This window comes from Epinephelus lanceolatus, chromosome 2 (assembly GCF_041903045.1).
Source record: "Epinephelus lanceolatus isolate andai-2023 chromosome 2, ASM4190304v1, whole genome shotgun sequence".
Taxonomy (NCBI): Eukaryota; Metazoa; Chordata; class Actinopteri; order Perciformes; family Serranidae; genus Epinephelus; species Epinephelus lanceolatus.
The window spans coordinates 46491830-46514991 of NC_135735.1; the positions used below are offsets into that span (position 1 = coordinate 46491830).

At 40.6% G+C, this 23162-nt stretch overlaps 1 protein-coding gene across 3 annotated transcripts in view; it reads right to left on the reverse strand.

The window, feature by feature from the left end:
* large2 (LARGE xylosyl- and glucuronyltransferase 2) overlaps window positions 1-23162 on the reverse strand; it is a 145911-nt gene that overhangs the window by 86300 nt on the left and 36449 nt on the right. For 2 of the 3 annotated variants that reach the window (XM_033621658.2, XM_033621668.2), the window contains one exon: window positions 5346-5443. The exons of the other annotated variant lie outside the window; for it this stretch is intronic. The gene's annotated coding sequence lies outside the window, so the exon portion shown is untranslated. The remainder of the gene's footprint in view (window positions 1-5345; window positions 5444-23162) is intronic. 3 annotated transcript variants of the gene reach the window in all.

Consider the following 23162-nt stretch of genomic DNA (forward strand, 5'->3'; position numbering starts at 1 on the left):
AAAAAAAACTGTCTGACAAAAACAACACTGACAATATACTATGGGGAGAATGTATAGAAAAAGTATCTCCAAAGGGGGATGGATGTGCTTATAAGTGGTGGAGGAGGCATTTAGATTCTGAAAGTAGCAGTAGTGCAATATAAAAAAATAAAACATTAAGTGTAAATGTCACGCATTGAAAATGGCACCTGCGAGTATTACACCCTCATGTAATTTATTATCAGTTTATTTTTACTGATGCATTATTGTGGAGGCAGAATTTGACTGCTGTATTTTGTCTGTTGAGGTGGAGCTAATTTTAACTGTTTAATTTGGGAAAGAAGCCACAGTAAACCCACCTACCATGAAACCACAGCCAGAAACCTTCCTTTAACCTGCAATATACCAAATCAGAGCTAACTAGGTTTTGTGGGTTTATATACTAGAGGAGTAGAGCTGCAGGTTATACAGGTACCACATGTTGTGCGGTTTATCAAATGGAAAATTCTTGTTAGAGATGTTTGGTTAAATTGGGATGGAAACTCCGCCAGAAGCCGCCTACACCACTGAACCAAACTTGTTGGGTTAGAGAAGCTTCACAGAGCTTTCCTCAGCTAATTCAACCAACAGTTTAATGTCATGTGATGGAGCTGACAGCACGCCGGTGAATCCTTTCCAGCTGCACAGACTTCAGAGGACGTTTATTCCCTAACTCTAAATAATCTGCTACAGCCGCAGGAGCGAAGGGGGGTGGATCACACGACGCTGCCTCTTTTATCTTATCAGGATTAAAACGCTGCCTTGTATTCCTTCTATTGCCACAACTCTGACCAAGTCGCAGTGCATCCGAAATGACTCCTTTTCATTCAGTTGTGGCATGAGAACACACAAAACACATGCAGAAGGCTCTGTGTCAACAATGTGTAGGTTGTGTTTTTGAAAATAAGGCAGGTCTGATCTAAAGCAAAGCCTTTTTGCAAATGTGCTAAGGGAGAGCGCACCAAAACACAGGGGGATGTGGGAGGTGGCAGTGAGAATCTAGGGTCTAACATAGTTTATAACAGGGAACAGAAGCTCAAATCCCCATCTGTGCATGTTTACATGAAGAGTCTCCAGGAGTGTTCATAGCCCCAGCTGTCTATCTACTGCATGAGAAACAGTCCTGGATGCTTTCCATTGAAAAAGAAACCAGGTGTGCCCTGGTCTTTATCAGGAAATGGACAGTTAAAGACTATAAAACAAGTTGGTCTTCATCCTTGAATGCTCTTTTCTTTTAAAAACCAAACCATACCGATAGATAACACTTGCAACAAGAAGATAAACTGGAGAGCACAGACCTCTACCAAGGCCAAATGCCCTATCTTGCTATGTCAACGCAAGTGAAAACTTCAAAGGTTGACATTTCTGCATCATTAATAGTGTTTTCAGTAAGACTTTGGTAGGCTTTTACAAGGGAAAAGACTTCCAAAATGAGGGCCAGCTGGTTGGTTTAGTAAACTTCTGGTTAACTTTCCCACCACTGAAAAAGAGCAGCAGCTTTTATGTGTCTCCTACACAGTGAAGGACACAGTCCCTACAGGGTTAGTGTTCATACACTATGACACCACATAGACTCAAAGGATCATGAGCAGGACTGTGGTGGTACACCTACACCGTACAGCAATCTCATCATATCAAGACCAGAACTGACCAGGGATCTGAAGTAAAAATGTAATAAAAGCTGTGTGCTTCATGTGAAACACATTCACATAGCATACAGAGTATAATCACACATTTTTACAGATCTACAAATGTCACAGACTAAATTTGTTGTGTTGTGATTGTGATCTGATACTAATAATACAACTGCATATATCAACTATAACAATAGTGCTACTAATACTTTTCATTGATCATATTATGCATGTATGTCCACTGAAGAGAGGCATGTCCAGATAATTCCAGATAATTCTGTCTGTCTGAACACAGTCCATCAGTGAGACCTGTCTGTGTCTTCGTCCTGTTTTCTCATTCTGCTGATGAGCTCCGATATGTTTGAACAGATCTGTGGTATCTCTACTACAGCTGACAGCTTTCCAGCAAATATCACTGTTGGTGACATTTTCATTTACAAGCAAGAAAAACCTGCAGACTTTTACCACCTGAAAGCTAATCTCATATCTCAGAGTAGGAGGCGATAATGCTGCAGTACATTATTTTATTATTCAGTCTGACATCATGTTCATGTTAGTTTTACCTGACAGAGGCTGTGGTAGCTGTCACTTAGAGCAGGTAACTTCACATTTGTCACGTCAAAACATTATGTCAATACAAGAGTTGTCATTTCAAAAATTTGACTCACAGCTGCAAACATCTCCTACGCACTGTTTGAGGTCATTTTTTTCTGTCGTTTTTTCTCTGCTCTGCCACAGGAAGAATGATCAAACCTTGAAAGCTCTGATTGGCTCAGTTGCTCTGTCAATGAGCGAAGCAGCGCACGTGTTTGAATCACTAACAATATGTGGACAGAGATTCAGAGTTCTGGAGCAGGCCAGGAGGTAGGGCTGGGTAATATGGCTTATAAATAATATCTCAATATTTTTAGGCTGTGCCACAATATACAATCCACACACTGATAATTTCCTATTCTGTCTAAAATAGCACAACTGATTTAACCCTTAGATGTGTATAATCACACCAGTGTGATCATTCTAGCAAACTAATCTGAATTAAGAGGGAACACAGCTTGTGTATGATATTTTAGAGGGCTTTAATTTTGAAATTCAGCACCAGAATATCATGATATTATCTAAGTGACATCCTGAGGTGGTGTTTTGTTATTCTGAAGTGAAACTGGTCTGTGGAAACATTAAGTTTCTCAGTGACAGTGTAAGGTGGTGCACATCATTTTGAAGTCAGATTGAACTGACAGACATTGATTGTATAGAAAACTGTCCATCACACTTTTATTTTGAAGTCAATTCTTATAGGCTCATACTGTAATACCTATTTTATACACGTAGGGCAAAAAAGCATTTAAGTTAGTTCTAGAGGCTGGGCATTTGGTTTGACTCCTGTGTTCTGCACTGGGTAGTGTTTAAAGTGATGGAATAGATTCATGGTACTGCTACATTTAGCATGCCTGGGTCCAGACCTTTGAATCCACCCACTCCACTGAGTTTGAGTTGACTGGTGAGGCATTGTGATGTGAAACAGACATTTCTCAGTTAAAATGAAAAATAACCAATGAGCACCATGAGAGGACTAATGATTAACCAATCAGCACCATGGGCAGGACTAATGCCCTTGTCAAGATATTGTCAAGCATTGTCAAACTGTGCGCTGGAACCAATGAGGAGTAACAACAACAACGGCAAGAGAGATAGAGGCTGCTATCGAGGCTGTTTGAAGTTGCCATCTTCTCAGTATCGCCTGACATAGTAGTTTGTTTTACTTTGCTCCACTGCACTCTTAGAACCCAAGCAAAACAGGTATGTTGGTATGCCTACACATCTGGGTCTGCTCCATTTCAGTGCGCTAGTCCTGCTTAACACGTAACGCAAAGGCTTGTCTTATCAATCTCCCATGACTTGATTGTGTATGGGACATGTGGTCGTTGTGATGAAGACGCCACTGTCAGATCTGGCCTATCTGCCAGCTACAAATGTCAAATGGTGTGCAGACTCCGCATACCTAGCGCACCATGGGCGTAAGCCAATTTGGTAATGGTACAGACCCAGTGGACTTAAAATGACATCAGATTGAGGCAGATATGTTGGTCTCTAGCGACTGGTCAGGGAAAACTGAACACCTTCCCCCCCAATGAAATCAGTTAGAGTGGACACAATGTCAGAGTGAAGAAGGAAACGGAGTGTAATGAGTTGACAATCCTGTCAGATATCAAGCAAACATTTAGCAGCATTAACTGAGAACTCAGGACAATGATGTTAAAACGGTGGTGCCAGTAGCAATTTTGCTTTCAGCCATGCTTGTTGTTGCCATGTCATTACGTCACAAATCAACAAGAATATTGGCGCTATTATGGTACCTTTTTTTTATCATATTAAAAATAATCCCGGTATATTCATGACCAATATGATATGGCACACCCCCAGTAGGAAGATTTTTTTTTTTTTCACAAAACACTGCACTGCCTTTGTTTAACAAGTACCAATCATATTCTTTAAAGGCGCTGTATGTAAGAATGTGGCCAAAACGGTTACTGCACTCAAATTCAAAATACTGCCGCGAGTCGTGTCCGCCCCCCCTCCCCTACAGATTCGAGGCTGCTGGACAGCGGCACGCTGGAGACTGATTTGTTTGCCCACGGGCGGCTGCCGTGGCAGGGCCGCGTTGCCGCATCCTTGATCTTCGGTTTTCCAGCAGACCGTTCGAGCAAGTCCGGCTTCTCTGCTGCTAACGCTGCTGCCGGGATACAGCTGAGGAGACTGCTAATGCTATGTACCGGGACACTGCTAATGCTGCTTGCCGTGCTGCTGTAGCTCAGTCGTAACTGTAACTGATGCTGAGACTCTACTGACTGCGTGACTGGTAGACGGCGGTGGGTGGCGCAGCAGGCCAAAACACAAATTGAAAAGATAAACATGATTTGCAGACTGCAAAAAAATTTTTTAGATGCAAATATTCTGGCTGTACTATTGTTGTCGGTGAGATCAGTATGTTATATGAACATTATTCCTTCGTCTCTGTGACATATTAGGAGGATTTTACGACTATTTGCTTTAGATTTCTTACATATAGCTCCTTTAAGTATACATTCTTTACAAGCAGCCACATTTACTGCTGTACTAATTTGCATGTCTTGATATTTATTTTGAGAAACTCCTTCTCTGAATGAGACTCCATGCTGCTGTGCTAAAACTGCTTCAAGAGCACATTAACAATCTCCACTGCAGCTTCTGTTACTCCTGAACCAGAAAAAAGAAGCGCAGGATTAAACAGAGAAAACCTTGAGAAAAAAAACTTAAATTACTTATAAAGCCAATTAACATGGCACCATAATTATCAGATGACCTTTGTGTTTTTTAACGAGTTTACTGCTGAAGCTACAGCACTGAAATCCAATTTTTTTTACTTCCTCTCATGTCACATAAACAACACAATGGAATAATCAGAAAACGGGTCACGTCAAAATCATCGCAAAGGAATCAACAACAAAGCTCCTGAATGTGTCTCACACATAAATTGATACCTGTTATTGTCTCGATACGGCTCATTTTACACTTCACATGCAGTCATTTTCCTCCCTGATGGTAAAACCTTGTCACAGTCCCACACACATTTGCTGAGCGGAAGAGACGGGAGTGAGGAGGCAAAGTGTGGCATCTGAAGAAGTAAAAAAACAGAAAACAGCATTTGTTCCTCACCAGATTCGCAGTTGTAAATCCCAGTGTGGGAAAACTGACAGAGAAGCTGCTCAGTCGCAGTCGATGACTCCAACAGGAACCTCCAGAGAAAATCCAGTCTGTAAATAAATATATACGAACAGGTATAAGATGACAGATACAGCGTGTGACAGGAAGATTACTTGTCAGACAGAATGTATATATAAGATGTCAAATAAAAATCCATTCAAAATAACAAATAGAAAAATGGAGATTTCTGTTGAGAACACAAAAACTACTGAATATAAAACAAGAAAAGCAACAGAGGATCAATTGAAGTGTCAGTCAAACAGCAGAGAAGGCTGCTCTTTACTTAAGATCTTTTTCTTAAAGTTTGTCTTGTTTTTGTTGCCGTCATTAGCACTCATCACTGTTTCTGCATTGTACTTCACCTGTCAATCAAACACCGCAGATGAGGATGTGATGTGTTGAATTTAAGTTTCTACAGCCGGAGGCAACATTTCATAATGGAGCAAAAAACTACTGCAATACAAGAACAGCTCTGTTTATGCACAATTGTGGCTAAAACCACAAGTCACAGTGTCAAACCAGCAATGACTTAAGACAATAAGTAGCCTAAAATGTTTTTACAGAGTATCATAAACGGCTGTAGTGTTTTGTTGTCTGACTAACCTTCATATTTATGGACTCAAACTGGATTTCCTGCATCGTATTTCATCTTCCCACCAGTACTGCAAAACAACATGCCCCAACCAACACAGTCTTTTGTGTTTTTGATATAGTGCTATTTTCAGAATGCCTGCTAACCTATTGGGCTTTTACAGCAGCATTAGCAGCCACTTTTCATTCACAGTATGAGATGGATCTTCTGTGGCTGATTTGATTTGCAAGTGATGTCTGTGGATGGGGGCTGAATGCGCTGTGATTTATCCAAGATATTATGTATTAAGGAAACACAACAAGCTGCTGTCATGTACAAGAAGACAGAGGGGCTTTTGGAGATTTTAATACCAAATACAAAGCATTCTGAGAGGTGTGCTTATTAGCTCAGCAAACTTTCTTTGATGCATTTAGTGAACGCTCAGTATGATGATCACTATGATGACATAATCTAAAGGAAATCTTCTTGGCAATAAATCCTATACCATTGGAAAGTCTGTTAAAATGGTGCCACGTTTGTAAAGAATGTGCATTTGTGGGATGAGCAGCAGAGCTGAGTATGTGGGTTGCACCCATGAAAAATTTGCCAAATCTTCTCTGCCACTGCCAAACAGCTTTTTTTTTTTTTTTTGCTGATCATCAGTGATATTTCCAGCCTTGATTGCGCCACCAAAACGTTTGTGCCTAAACATAACCACACGTGAAGCACAGCATTTTTGAAATGTAAAGGAAAAAAAGAGTTCCAACGTAACCGCTACATAACAATGTAGTGTTACTTATCTGTGGTTTACAGAAACATACAATGCAAACATGTATTTTGGCATCTAGGTTGCCTTGCTCAAAACCAGCTCCAAAAAAAGATGTTTTTCTCCAAGACATTTCAACCCCCAACTCTTTGCATATAACCACTTGGTCAGTAAACTTTCACATCTACATATGATGTGCTAGGTATACTGGATGCATCTGTTGTTGAAGTTCTAGGACACTGGGTCAATTTACACTTGTTACATAACATTGTGTGTTCTGGTTTCAAAGGAAATGTACAGTTTCTGCTCAGAAGATGCATACAGTGTTTTTTCAAAAGAAACTTGCAACGTCGGTAAAACACAACAAACTTAAATTTATTTCATTGTGCATTAAAAGCACATGGTTTAACTCTATATTCATATGGGAAGTGAATACCGACCTCCTAGGTGAAAGTCTGGTGTTGTTGGACCCAACCTTCCCCCTCCCCTCACTCACTCAATAGGGACTTTCCAGGTCCTTAAAATATGTTGTTGTCCAGGGGTGTTTCAACTGACGCTGACACTAAACAGCGTATCTTGCAACTGCGAAAGGATATCTGTTTTTCGTCAATGTCTGACATGGAAATTGTTGACCAAATATCAGTATTTGACAACTTTGGATTGAGACCAAGTTGTTCTCCCCAACACTTTCTCATCCCAAATCATCACAAATCCCTGCTTTGTCAGCAGCCTTTCATGTCAACATTTCATGAGCTAGGTATCCCTTCCACCTATAGCAACTTTCTAGTTCCTTATATCACGTCGTTACCCACAGCGTTTCAACCCAACGATATCTGTCTGCGAATCACACTGTAGCAACAGTTGCTGTCCAGCTGACCAGCGACATATCACAACACCATAAAGGTTTTATCCACCTGCATTACAAACTGAGGCTGCCCTGCGGCGTATCATACCATCGTGAAAAGGTGGCTTTTGGAGTCAGGTGTCTAACGCTAATATCACTGACATAGCGGCAGTATTTGACGACTTAGAATGAGAACGGGCAGTTCTCCCAGTTTGGTGTGGAAGAACTTGATTGGTCTGCACAGAACCTTGCCCTCAACCCCATCCAACACCCTGGGGATGAAATACAATGCTGAGTGTGAGCCCGACTATGGCTGCACAATTAATTGAAATAGTGTCAAAATTGCAATATGGCCAAGTCCAGTATCCAGCTGCAAAGTTTGATAAAGGTTAAATGTGTAACAACTTTCCATTATAAATTAAGCATTAGAGATGCCCTGGCAAAAATTGTGTTGAACCTCACTTATGGTCTTGTGGCTGAGAGCAAATCCTATGGACAATCTGGTGGAAAGACTGAAACCAGAAGAGTGGAGGCAGCTGAAGCAGCACATTAATGTCTACAGAATAACATTACGCAACTAACACAGATGCGTGAATAGGTCACGTGTCCACACACTTTTGGCCATATAGTGTAGTTTATAAAGTGGCAGCTGGATATTTTTAGCTAACCTGACAGAAGAGCTTTTATTACAGTGATGTAGTGATACACTGAAGAAAAAGCTTCATTGAGCTGGACTGGATCAATTGTGTGATATACAGACTTGCTGAGATAAAAACATGACTGATTGTTACTGTAACTAGTAAAACATGATTCCAAGTCTGCAAGCAGGTCTCATTATAGTTGACTTCTGGGAAGGTAGCACTTTGTACTGAGGTTCTGGGGAGATGAAGAACGGGGGAGTAAAGCAAAAAGGGGGGGGGGGGGGAGTCAACCAAAAGAGAGTCTGGTCTTTATTTTGTCCTCCTTGGCACTTGCTGCGCTCCGTCCAGATGGCAGCTCCTCTCTGCAGCCATACAGAACGGAGGGAGGCGACATGACGCCTGTCAGAAGCCCCATGAAATTCTGCCCCAGAGCCCGATATGAGCCAGAGCCTGTGACAAACCCCCACCCCACATGCCGACAGTCTAATCTGCATCCACATCAAGGAGGGTGTGGGTGTGTGTGTGTGTGTGTGTGTGGGGAGGGGGGGGGGGCTGGAGTCATCCTGAACTGCAGGAGGTCCCGGGCTGTTTTTACTGCAGCTGATAGCGGGAGTGCTGCTGTTGTTTGTGTGCTAACAGCCCTCTGATGGCTCCAGGAGAACAGCCAGATTGGCTCGTAGTGTGAAACAACAGCAGCCATTAAAGCTCAATACGACCTGGGGGAGGGAGGGGGCAGCCATCCACGCCGAACACAACCCTGCCCAGTGTGAGTGTGGGTAATTTCTTTCTTTTTCTTGCTCTTTTTGTCTTACGTGGCAGTAAACAAAATCAGGGGAGAGTCAGATTCATTTACATGCATTCCAGTGATTATTCCTGTCTTCTTACAATAGTAAAGGGATTTCTGAAAGGAGAAGTCTGATTTTCTGAGTTTAACACAGACACATTTCTCACCAGTGAGTTCATAGTAAGTCCATATGTCCACTTAAATGGGTTTGCGAGAATACATATGAGTATGGAAGACCAAGAAGAGTGTCATTGTGCCAGCAAAAACATGGGATTAGGATCACTGTGCTTACTTGTACATTTTCTCCAATATATTTGCACAGGTTCCTATCTGCTTTCTCCAGTAAATTGATTTGTGTATGATGTAGCTATATAAGAAACTTGGTTAGCACAACTGGGGTAAGGGGTTAGAGAAACCTGACTTCCCTGGATAGATTTATCCCGAAGGGAGCTGATTACTCTACCATATACAGTGGCATGCAAAAGTTGGGGCACCCCTAGTCAAAATTTTGCTTACTGAATAGTGAATAGTTAAATGAGTAGAAGATAACCTGATGTCCAAAAGGCATAAAGTTTCAGCACCCTAAGACATTTGATCTCTCAGGACAACTTTTACCTGGGTCTCATACCTTAATTAGCTTGTTAGGGCTCTGACTTGTTCACAACCATCATTACGAAAGGACAGGCTATGCAAATTTCAAATCTTTATAAATACTTTTACTCCTAAAACCTTGTCCCAACAATCAGCAGCCATGGGCTCCTCTAAACAGCTGCCTAGCACTCTGGAAAAGCAGGAGAAGGCTATAAGAAGAGAGCAAAGTGTTTTCAGGTAGCTGTCTCCTCAGTTCATAACGTAATTAAGAAATTACAATTAACAGGAACTGTGGAGGTCAAGTTGAGGTCTGGAAGACCAAGAAAACTTTCTGAGAGAGCTGCTCATATCAAATCAAACCCCCCATTTGACTGCAAAAGACCTGAAGGAAGATTTATCGGACTCTGGAGTGGTGGTGCACTGTTCTACTGTGCAGATACACCTGTACAAATATGACCTTCATGGAATAGTCATCAGAAGAAATTCAGTGACAGATGTTTGCAAAGGACCAAGGAGAGAGAAGTCCTGTGGACTGATGAAGTTACTGTAAAATAGAACTTTTTGGATGCAATGAGCAAAGGTATGTTTGGAGAAAAAAAAGGTGCTCAGAATTTCATGTCAAGAACATCTGTCCAGCTGTTAAACACGGATGTGGATCTATCAGGCTTTGGGCTTGTGTTGCAGTCAGTGGCACAGGGAACATTTCACAGGCAGAGGGAAGAATGGATTCAATTAAAATACAGCAAACTCATCACAGGATGGCTTCTACAACAGGACAATGATCCTAAACACACCTCTAATCCACAATGGACTACCTCAAGAGGAGCAAGCTGAAGGTTTTGCCATGGCCCTCACAGTCCCCCGACCTAAACATCACTGAAAATCTCTTGATAGACCTCAAAGAGCATTGCATGAAGACGGACCAAGATCTAGAAGCCTTTTGCAAGAAAAATGGTTGAAAATCCCCCAAACACAACTAAAAGACTCATACTCCGACTCACGAGATGGTTATGAAAAGTGTTTAGAAGCCGTGATACTTGCCATAGGGGGCGCTTCTAAGCATCAACCATGCAGAGTGCCCAAAATTTTCCTTTTTATTATTTTGAAACTATAAAAGATTGAAATTAAAAAGTAATCTTGCTTAAAATAATGAAGGAATGTGTCATCTTTTACTTGCTTATCTATTCACAGTAAACCAAATATTGATGAGGGGTGCCAAAACTTTTGCATGCAACTGTATACATGTAAAAAGGTTTCTATTCTGTTTTTCAGATGAGAGTGTGTGCAGGACAAAGACTTCAGACAGGATAAGTGTTGCTGACGGCGGAGCAGCAGAATAAACAGAAAGAGCAGCAAAGTGAGAGATACATCCCCCTGTTTAAATAATCTAACACAAAAGCTGACTATGACTTAACCTAGAAGTCAAAATAAGCCAATTTCCACCACTGACATTCACACATACTCATGCTGTAATATAAAATTGTTTTCTCTCTCACTACAGAGCATATTCTCTGAAATACAGGGGACATGGGCCCCTTGGGTCTATCTTTTCTTCTTTGCTTGTAGCTCTGTGGCGCTCCAACAGGTAAAAACTACAAAGAACTGTGTAAAAAAATGAGTGCAGTCTGTTTAAAATTGATTAAAATAAATACCAGAGACTGCCATGCAGCAGAGCAACCTTTTGGATGTTTTTACAGTCTACATTAAAATAAACAGATCAAATCAATGCATCAAGTAGTTAAAACTATCCAGCTAATTAATGCAGTACCACGCAATAAAGCCTACATGTTGTAACCCTCCATACACAACTTTATCATCACTTGTTAAAACTCAACACATGCACAGTGAAGCTGGCAGCAACCACACACTGCAAAGACAGAGTCTGTATAGCAGGTAAATAACCCTGTTATGCCCTGCCTATGTGACAACCCCACAGGCTGTAAAAATAATGGACGTTTGTGGACTCCTGTTTTGAAACCTCAAGTTCGACATTTCGGCCATCGCTATCTTGGTTTTTTGGAGCCAGAAGTGACCATATTTGGGCGACAGGGTGAAGCTGTGGAGTAGCAAGGGGTGGATCTGACTGAGCGGCCAAGTACACTATTGACAGACAGCCTGTCACTCAAGGCAGCCAACCCTTAACTATACCTAACTTTAAAGGGATAGTTCGACATTTTGGCAAATTCGCCTATTGCCGTAATCCCTATAGTCATATGAGTAGGTACATTACCTTTAATTGTCAGTGCGTGCTGTTCTGAGATCGGTGGGGCAGAGCTGCCCGCTGAAATGGAGGTGAATGGTACAGGTCCCTCTCTCCCTCAAAACTAATCAAATACACCATCAAATGACTCCAAAACGCTCTAGTGGACAACACATGGCTTGCGCATTCCCCACGCTATGAAATAATAATGTATAATTAAGTAACATTACGACACATGAAGCAAATACTCAGAACTACTTTCTTGAGTAAACCACTGGGCGGAATGACACAGTGCGCAGCTGAGACAGTGCCGTTGTTATTGCTTGTAGCCATTTGCGGTATCGTCAGCTGGACACACCAGAATGTTTGAGGAAAGTTTACAAGTGTAAAAGGTTGCAGTAACAAGCCGAAGACATGGAGCAGAGTGAAGTTTCACGTAGTTCCAACCAGTAATACGGACAGGATGAAACAATGGCTATTTGTGCTGGACATCGACCCCAACACGCCTGTGGAAATGGTCCGGAAAATGTTTGTGTGTCCCTGCCATTTTTTACCGGAGGACTACACTGAAAGGATGGAGCACAGAAGCTCAGGAATGGTTCAAATGCTTTTCTCGAAAGATACTGTCGTACCATCTGTTGGCATCACAAAACGGGCAGACGTGGTAAGTGATCATTGTGTATTTTGCTCAGCAATCTCTCTGCTGTAACATTACCTCCATGTTGAGTGACATTAGCCTACAACCCAAGCATGGTAAATAAGGCTAAAATGCAAATGTTGTTGTGGTTATGTTATGGATAAGTGCTTGCCCAGAGCATATAGTGAAGTGACTGGCATTACTTCTCATTGTTGGGAATAAACAGACTGCTAGGGAACATTTTATGTTGTTGTTCCCTCAGGAGTTGTGGTGATTTATGAGTGTGGAGTTAGCATGTTCTCCCCGTGTTCCAGTGATTATTTTGAGGCGTACTCTATATTTATATTGCATGGGTGTACCTAATAAAGTGGCCAGTAAGCCCCACATTTACACCACCGGCTCTGGGTCTCCCCTCAGCCCCTGGTTGCTCGGCAGCCTCAGCCTCTCTTCTTGCTCTCTCTTCTTCCAAAACCTGTAACTCTTCCTCTGTATATTCTGGCTTCTTCTCAACAAACTTGTTGTTTTGATGACGGGAGTAACTGCACTAAACATACGCTGTTTGAAATCACTTCGTCCAGCAAGTACTGTATGTCTGGAATGTAGTTCCGGCTCTGCATTTGGCTTCAAAACAACGCTGTCTCGTAATATTACATTATTATTTCATAGCGTGGTGAATGTGTAAGCTACAAGTTGTCCACAAGAGCGTTTTGGAGTCATTTGATGGTGTATTTGATTAGTTTTGAGGGAGAGAGGGACCTGTACCGTTCACTTCCATTTCAGCGGGCAGCTCTGCCCCACCGATCTCAGAACAGCACGCACTGACAATTAAAGGTAATGTACCTACTCATATGGCTATAGGGATTACGGCAATAGGCGAATTTGCCAAAATGTCGAACTATCCCTTTAAGCCTTAATAAAATGTAAACGGGTGAATTCCATAAAAATTCACCCCTGTACAGTTGTCATGAAAGGGGAAATTAGCTATAGAGATCAAAACAGTTTTTTGTACAAGGCTGTAAACATGTTTATTTCTGCTGTAAAGTTGGGCATTTTAACATGGGCTTTATGGGGAATGACTGGCTTCTGGAGCCAGCATCAAGTGGCCATTAAAGGAACTGCAGTTTTTGGCACTTCATGACTTCAGTTTTCAGCCCTGATGGTTGCCACAAACATCACAGACAGACTGCTGAAAGTATATCATCACCTAATGGTGTAAAAAAAAAAAAAAAAAACTTTTAATAAAAGTAACTTCATCACCATCACAAACACAACCGAGTGTCATGCTGGACTGAAAGCCAATTAGCAGTTTTCTGTTGCTACACAGGAGGTCTGGCAATCAGCACTTTGATGTGCGACTTTTCAAAGCAACATGACACAAATGACAAAGAGGACACATCATCTGTGCTCAAACTGCAGGTGCACCTGCCTGAAAAGGTTCAAAATAACTGAATATGTCAAGAGGAGCAATCCACACTATCATGGCAGCAGACAGAGAGCAGTCACAAGCAGAAACTAAGAGAACAGAAAGACTCAGTCAATTGACCTGAGTATGAATGCTGATTGTAACCTTTCCCATTACATACAAAGGCAAGATATTAGCAGGTGTTAGTGGGCTTTCTGTGCAGTGGGAAAGGGGCTTTAGCATGAGTGTGTAAAAGTCTGTGAGTTGTACATTGGGAGAGGGTCTCAGTATTTTGAAAGAAGAAAGTTAAGTAGATTTCTGCTGCAGAATCTAGAAAATGACACTTTCAAGAAAATTCTGAAACCAAGTTTCTTAATTTAATAAGTCTTTAATAATTCTTCAGACTCTTTTTGCTTAATTTAAGAAAATAAGAATTTAGGAGTTTAAGATAAATTAAATGATGAGTCAAGACTTTTAGGTGGGAACTCAAAGATGACGCTGTGGTGAATTATCTACTGGGTGATCCCCACCAGCAGCATTTCTTGAAGTTCTCAATATAGCCTGTTCAGTGTACCATCTCTCTCCTCTGAATACACTGCAGCTCTGATGGGAAAAGAACATTTTTTACATCTCAGCGTGTGAATTCAGTGAGCATCTCTCTCACCTGGACAAACAGACCGAAGCAGTGACATGCTGCAGAAGTGTGTGGTTATACTCTCAGCGTGTTTGATGTGAAAGCAGCAGCAGGCTGCATGTTGGATGTTGGGGGTGAATTTAGGTTTTGAATTCTTGAATTCTCAGTACAGTAGAAACAGCCAAGGACACTGCTGCTGGGTGGAAAACTGAGAGGGAGGAGCTGAGATAAGACAGATTTTTAGATGAGTTTAGGGACTCTGGGAGGGATTCTGACTTTGGTTGGAAGTGGGGGAGTGCTGAGGGGGGTCGAGGGGGGTTAAAAGCTTCAACTATACTTCTTCTCCTGCTTGGCATGAAAGCATGGGAGGGGGTAGCTAGGGTGGATCCTCCTTTCCTTTTTGGGGAGAGGCTCATCAGCACTGACATATATCCAGATTTTCTTCAGGGAGTCTGATGATTTTTTACTGATTTTCACATAGATTTAAGGTTCACTGCTGCTGTCAGAGGACACAGATCAGCATTGTCTCCTCAGGTAATGACGAGGGATCAGAAAATGTTTCAGAAGAGAAAAACTTCAGAGAAAAAGCCAAAGAGCTGCTGAATGTTTGTCCACATTTTACCAACTTTACCTGGATTATTTTTACATTTATATTTTTAATAAAATTTTACCTATAATATTAAAATTGAATGTCAATAAATCACTGAAACTGAAATTCCAATTCCAATACACACTGATCTCATTCTTCCAAGTAAACAAGCATTTTAAATAACCAGTGTAACAGCGGCTTTGATTTTACCACAAAGCTGGTCTCACACACACACACACACACACACACACACACACACACAGATATCCACTCTGCATGCACGATTAACCCATCGACTCACTCTCTCTGCTGCTTCAGTAGCGGGTGGAGTTGGCAGAGTATTTTGGAGCAAGCGGTGGAGAATAATGAGGTTATCACAGCATCACTCCACGCTTCATTACACACCCTCAGCTCCCAGATATCCCAGCTACACTGCTACACTGCTACACTGCTACACCCAGGACTCGCTGACTGAAGCCGAGTCTGATCCCAGGCCTGGCTCCTTGGAGAAGTCACTCAGTTTTATATTTTCATGTCACTGGCTTATTCAGGCTGTTGACTGAGGGAGAGCTCTGTTTACAGTCATTCCAGGCTCAGTTCGTGTTTTCTGACATGTGTGTGTGTGAGAATGATGGTTTAAACAGTAAAATGCTGCAGAACTGACCTTGACAAAAGAGCAAGGAAAAACCAGCCTTTTGAGTCAGGAATTATCTCCAATACTTACATTTGGCTTTTTAGACCAACTGTAAAACCTTAACAGCCTATATGACTTTCTAGCCTGCTGACAGAAACTACAGTGTATAATTATGGTTTTACAACCTTGACTTTAACACTTTATTTTGCTTATTTTTCTAAATTTGTCACTGTGTATGCACACTATGTGTATTTTTACTTTTAACTACTATGTTGCCATTTTGACCGAAATATATGGTATCACACCAGACTTCCTAGGAAAAAGACATAAGTTTAAAAAAAAAAAAAGCCCATCACAGATTCATGATGAATGTCATGAAATAACCGGCCCAAGTTCACTGGTTCAATTACGTTGCCAATACTTTCCCCAACGCTGGCCCAAGCTTTACCACAGCTGATCCACAGCTGGCTAACAGCTGGCCAAAGTGCTGCTGCTCAGCCCACTTTAGCCCAATTCCAGACTCTTAGACCTATGCCAAATACGAGACAGATTCGACTCACATCTGTACCTCGGGTGCCAGGACACAGCAGAGTGAAGTGTGAAGATACTGCAGACTATGACTGACGTAAACAGAGCAGCTGAAAGTGTCCTTAAACTGATATTTTCACCTCACACATTGTTTATGTCAGTGTGAACAGAAAGTGTCTCTTTGAATGTGGTATGTCAGACTTAATGTGACACAACCCTCACCTCATTCTTAACAGTCAGATCAGAAATCATGTCACATAAACATTCCAAATATCCATTATGACTCAGCGCTGGCATTTGAGACTGACATAAAACACAAATAAGGTAATACATTTCAATCACAAAAGCTCTCAGTATTTTTTTTTCCAGTTTAATTAAGGGTTTAACTGTCTAATAAGTGTATTGCTGGCACGCCAGGAAAAAAAAAAAACTGATCAGTATCAGGTAATAATGTGAATAATTTATTGTCATAACAATATGTTTTTCATATTTTCATATTATAACAAGAAACTTTCATGTTATAACAATAAATTAATTATCTTGTTGTAATTAAAAATAATTTGATATTACATAAAACATTTCACTTTATAACCTGAAAATGTATTGTTAAAGCATAAAATGTGAAATGTTTTACATTTTAACATAATGATGTATCGTTTTAATATGAAACTTGTGTTAAAAATAAGGAATCACTGTGCGGAGATGGATAAGTTGAGGAATATGGATCATTGACACGATTTGATTTGGTTCCAATTCATGCTTGGGTTGAGACATTTTGCTGTTATTGAGCAAGGTGGATGATGTTGTGGTAACTGTGTACTGTAGGCCTACACCAAGAAAGATATTAAAAATTCTCTGTTAAAAAAAAAGCAGGGGTAGGAATGTGGAAACAGCTGTTTTTTACGGAAGCATATTGCATTCACTTGACAAATTAAAAAAAAAAATCAGTTTTATTGACTAATTTTTTTCTGTTTTTTGGTGTATTTTTTATGTCTTTCATGGTTATTTTTTCTGTTTTTCGTGGTAATTTTTTTCTGTTTTTTGTGGTATTTTTTTTTTGTTTGTTTTTCAGGGTAATTTTTTTCTGTTTTTCGTGGTAATTTTTTTCTGTTTTTCGTGATATTTTGTTTGTTTTTTTTCGGGGTCATTTTTTCTGTTTTTCTGAGTATTTTTTTTCTGAGTTAAGAGAGCAATAGAACAACAGACGCTTTCATTCCTTTCTTGAGAGCTCAACATAATGGAAGCAAACATGACCCGCTTGTTTAGTTTAATCCAGTTTCATTTTGTTTTGGGTTTGAGACACTGGGAGATACTCTTGTCTTTAAGTCATATAGATGGTGTTTTCATTAGTTTGTCGACTTTACGCAGGCACCTTAACACTTTGCGGTTGTTCAGACGAAAAGCCCATTCAGATCTGCTGGATATTGCAGTGTTTCTCCAGAATCAGTTGGACACATATGGCAAGCTCCATGGATACAAGATGATGCATCTGAAATGCATTCAGGCTGGCTACGTGGTGACTCAAGAGACGATCAGGAGACTGATGAAATTATCAGATCCACGGGGAGTGCAGCTGAGGCGCCGGAATCGCCTTCAGCGACGTATGTATCAGAATCAACGCCCAAACTTTTTGGCACGTAGACTCATATGATAAACTCAAACCTTATGGGATATGCATCAATGGTGCAATAGCCGGGTTTTCACGGATGTGATATGGCTACATGCATACTCTACAAACAGTGATCCCAAGATAATCGCTGGATACTTTATTGATGAGGTGTCATCAAGGAATGGAACTGCTACCCGAATTCAATCTTACGGTGCCTGCGTAAAGTCGACAAACTAATGATAACACCATCTATATGACTTAAAGACAAGAGTATCTCCCAGTGTCTCAAACCCAAAACAAAGTAAAACTGGATTAAACTAAACAAGCGGGTCATGTTTGCTTCCATTATATCGAGGTCTCAAGAAAGGAATGAAAGCGTCTGTTGTTCTATTGCTCTCTTAACTCAGAAAAAAATACTCTGACAAAAAAAAACAACTGACAAATCACAACAAAAAACAGAAAAATAAAAAATTATTCCAAAAAACAGAAAAAATTACTCAATAAAACAGATTTTTTTATTTGTCAAGTGAATGCAATACACTTCCGTAGTTTCTAATCAAGAAAGAGACAGAAAAAAATAAAAATAAAACATCCTAAATTATCAAAATAGACAAACTTTTCTTTGTAGAGTCAATAATGTTGCTGTATTTTCCATACCACCATGCAATGTCTCTCTCAATAAAATGAGATGTGATGACTGCTGTCTAATACCCTTAATTGCTTAGGATAATGATTGTCTATGCCAAGGAGCAGCTGCAGTTCCTAATACAGTGGCCAGTGAGTGTGTGTGTGTGTGTGCAAATATATATACAGATATATCAGTAATAAGTTAATATCAGTTAATATATTGGCCAAACCATTTATCTGGCTAGTTCTTACATCAGTGCCTCTGCTTGGCATTATAAACTTCATTCCTGGTTTTACCCTATTTTCTTACCGTTACATTTACCTTTTCATTGTACATTTAGCCCACTTGTGAAGTATTTCATTTCATATTTTTAACTGTTCTGATTTCAATTAAGTATTTTTAACTAACATAAGGTTTCTAGTAGCTACATAAAAATCAAGACTAGGTAATAGGCAATGGTCTGCTTTCTGAATGCTAGTAGACCATAGGGGTGCATATGGCTCAGCAGCAGACAAGTGTGCCTTTACGTTTTGTTTGTTTATTTGTTTTTCTCGTGGGTCATGTTTGACATCATGGCCGACCAGACAGGTAAATAAACAGTAGAAAACAGCGTGGAGGCAAGTGGAAATGTTACGGAAAAAATGTTTGACGGAGACAAACAGAGTTTTGTGGCAGCCCATTATTGCATCACGCCAGGAAGGGGGAAAAATCAGTGCGTTCCCCTGGGTGTGATACTTCAATCACTGTCAGTCAAAGCCAATTGGAGCTGGAGCCGATAAATACCTGCGACTACTGCAGAGTCATTTGTCCTGGGAGTGAATGCAGATTGTAACCTTTCCCATTAAATACAAAAGCCTGTTAGTGGGTGTTAGTGGGGGTTTTTTGGCTTCATTTCCTGGACTTGGTCTCACCTCACAGTTTCTCTCGTTTCGCTGCTGACAAAAAAGAAACTAATAGCCATCCTGGTGTTTACAGACAAACTGAAGCAGCCTGTCACACAGCGATGTTACAGTCACACATCAGTGTGGAAGTGGAACTCGACACACATGCTCCTAACGTGTACACAGGCTTAACACACAAACTGGAAGTAAACATCATTTACACGCTGATTAAACTCGTCAGTCAGCGCTTTGCTCTCTCTCATTTTGATTAAGGAAACGTAAACGGCAGCTCGACAGAACAAGAAGTCACAGATCATCCACACTGAAGCTGGACTGATGACTCTGTGTGAAGATGTCATAGTACAGATGTGTGAACACAGCAGCCACAACCAGTGTTAATTCTGACAGCTGTTTTAGATTTAGTCTTAGTCTTGAGATGAAAGTGCTTTTTAGATTGTCACAATTTAGGCATTTTAATCCTTCATAGTTTTAGTCTGGTTTTAGTTGATAAAAATTCTACACATTTTAAATGAAGAAAATTCATGACATTTTACTCAACTTATAGTCATTATGTTTGCCATATGTTTTTTTCTTTTTCTTTTTCTTTTAAAATCTTAAAACTAATCCGGTTAGGCTAATTCATATATCAGGTTGTAGCTATAAAAAATGTCATTTAGACAATTTCTTCACACTTAGAAACAGTCATTTCTCCAGCAGTGTTTAACAGGTTTAATGGGTTTATGAGCACACACTTACTGATCATCATTTGAAAAGCTCAACATCTCTCTATTTATGCCCTTTAAAAAACTTTTACACCACAAATAACTAATCTACAATTAAGATTTGAACCCAAGTCACTGTTAAGAAGTAGAAAAATAACTTCATTAAAGGCTGAATTATTTCATAATCTGCCACATGTTAGTCTGGAGGTTCAGCCTGTGTCCTCTCACAGATTTGGTGATTAAAACCAAACTTTCATTTCTGTCAGAGAAAACTGATCTGAGTTCAGACTGTTAACTTGCGGCACTGCTGCACTCACCGATAACTGAGCCTCCTGCTTGCCTGTTAAACAGCATCAATCCATAGACATTCTTGAGACAGTCCAGATCTGAGTGGAGTTCATCATTTGTCCTATTTAATCACATTAACTGCTCTGGTCAGCACATCCTGGTGACTTTACCTTTATTATTTCTTCTGTCTACAACATTGCAGTTGGTGTGTTGCATGACTGTGCTGGCTTGCATATTATAGATATGCCTGGAATAATTACAATATGAGGAGTTCAAGATTCAAGACTTCTGAACTGAACTGCCTGGTTGTTATAATTGGATGTTGTGGCAATGATATGAGATTCAGACTACATAGCCTACTGAAAACTATGACCAGTAATTCAGTCAACACAGTTAATCATTCAGTCTTATTGTGTTTCCTCCAACCATGTCTGCCATCACTTGTTTTGTGTTAAAATATAACTAAAGACAGCACAGGTGTTCACACTAAAATATCCACTGCCATTGTTTCTGTTGCCATGACAACCGCTCCAATATTCAGTAATGGACTGATTAAAACCAAAAGAGGAAGAAGCAACACACTGTCTGTTCTTTAAGCACTCTGTTTTGTGTTTCGAGATCCTTAAAAAACTTTAATTATATAAGGACCATTTTCAGATGCGTCTCCAAAGTCAGAGCTCATTTCTCTCCTTAAAACCTAAATGTTTTCTACTGCTCAGTCTTTCAGAGTAGAAAACAACTTGGGCAGAGGGAAATAATCCAACATGAAGAAACTGTGATTTTACTGCTGATCTCACCAGAATGCATCACATTATGATACACTTCCTGTCAGTCAACAAAAATCTTATTGATGATGAAAAAGAGGTTTAAATGTTCCAAAATGTAATTATACAACGGATAGTTCCAGTCCTTGATTATGATTGGCTGAGCCTTGTTTAATGTCATTGTAAAATACTCTATTAACACACAGCTGTACTCAGTTTCAGTATTATCAATCAATCAAGCAATCAATTTATTTATAAAGCCCAATATCACAAATAACAATTTGCGGATAAGGAGAAACTCCTCAAAAAAAAAAAAAAAATTAATGGGGGGGGTGGGGGGGATTACTGTGCCATCTGGTCAGCTATACTGTCATATGGAATGCAGAGCTAAGGGGGGGACCTCCAACTGAAGCCTAAATTATTTATCATCAGCCAGTCAAAAGTAGGCAACACTGTCATTCAGTGAATACAAAAGGAACCCACAAAGATGTTGTATAAGAAACACAGAAAACAAAGTGACAACAGCTCAGGGAAAGTGAGCATAATAGTTGCTGATGGAAGATACAGGATGTCCAACACATTCATTTATTGGTGACGGCCCGCCACAATTAAACATCTGCCACCACATTTGACTTCCTATTTTTGGAGCTGGACCATCTATTAGGTGTGCTGTTGGAATAATGTTCAATTATTCATTGGTCCACACTTTTGGGGTGCAGAGCGTATAGTCTGGGCACAGATGGAGCCGCAGAACATGGGGTGCAGTTTCTCTGCAGCAGCTGCTGCCTTCATCCATCGACCCGATCCGATCAGCTCTGATCAGATCAACTGATCAAAAAATTATAAAGATGAACTCATAAGGACTTCAGCTTGTGCTGTGTTCAAAGACCTGCAAAAACCTCAGAATTTAGGGATTGGACGCGGACTGCTACACAAGGACACTCAAGACAAGAAAAAACGTTGGCTGCATGGTATTAGCTTGTAAATACATGTTTATCCTGGGCTACTGCTTAAAACATGACCACGTTAAACAAGACACAAGTAAGACAGAAGTAAGTCCCCTGAACACCAGCCTTGAAATCCTTGGGCAGAGATCTTTTTTCTGTCCCTGAGTTCCCGTAAAATTAAAGTGAACGCAACCTATCCAGTTCAGGCCCCAAGGCTCTGGAATGACCTGCCGAAGGAAATAAAGCTGACCGGGCCAGAACCATCTTTTAAATTTCGTCTTGAGACACACTTTGATTAGACAAACAAAGTTCATTTACAGATGTGCGAAGGAGGTTTAGCAGCACCTGGAATTTGCTCGACATCTTCTCTGATACATATACATTTTTTCCCCTCATTGTCCTGCACAGCTGATCTCAGACTCTCATACTCTTTAATAAACACCTGACAGGGAAAAAGAACTTGTGCAGAAATGAATTCATACCAGCAGAGACAAAGAGATGAAGTGTGTGAGTGCAGAAACACACACACATTCTGACTAACTCTCCAGCAGTCCACACCCATGCCACTCAGGGTGCTGAGTTCAGGAGCGCTGGCCAAATGGATACTGCATTATTTATGAACAACATTAACAGCTCATGTTCAGTGCATTTCCGCTTTTACACCAAAGTATAAAACATTATCTTGCTTTTTATCTCTCCTTCATCCTGCTCTTCTGCGTGTTCTCACTTTCTCTCTCTGCTACCCGCAGATCCATCACGTTAGCTTTAACTGAGCCGAGCAGTGGTTGGTCCTGGCTCCATGCCCCGTCTCATCAGGTTCATTAGCTCAGAGTCGCGTCCCGATTGAGACGCCGGTGCTTTCCGCTAGCACGACCAAGATAATGAGGACGCTTCAGAGGCCGCACGGAGAGACAAACAGGCGAAGGAAAGATAACAGTCACGAATCACAACTCCATCACACACACATACACTCACACTGCCCTCCCCAGTACCACACACCTCTCATCATGACACACACACACAGCAGCATCATGTGTAGGAGCAAAGGTAGAGAGGTGTGCTCACACGCTGAAGACCTGAGTCACATCCCACACGCAGAGCTATAAAAA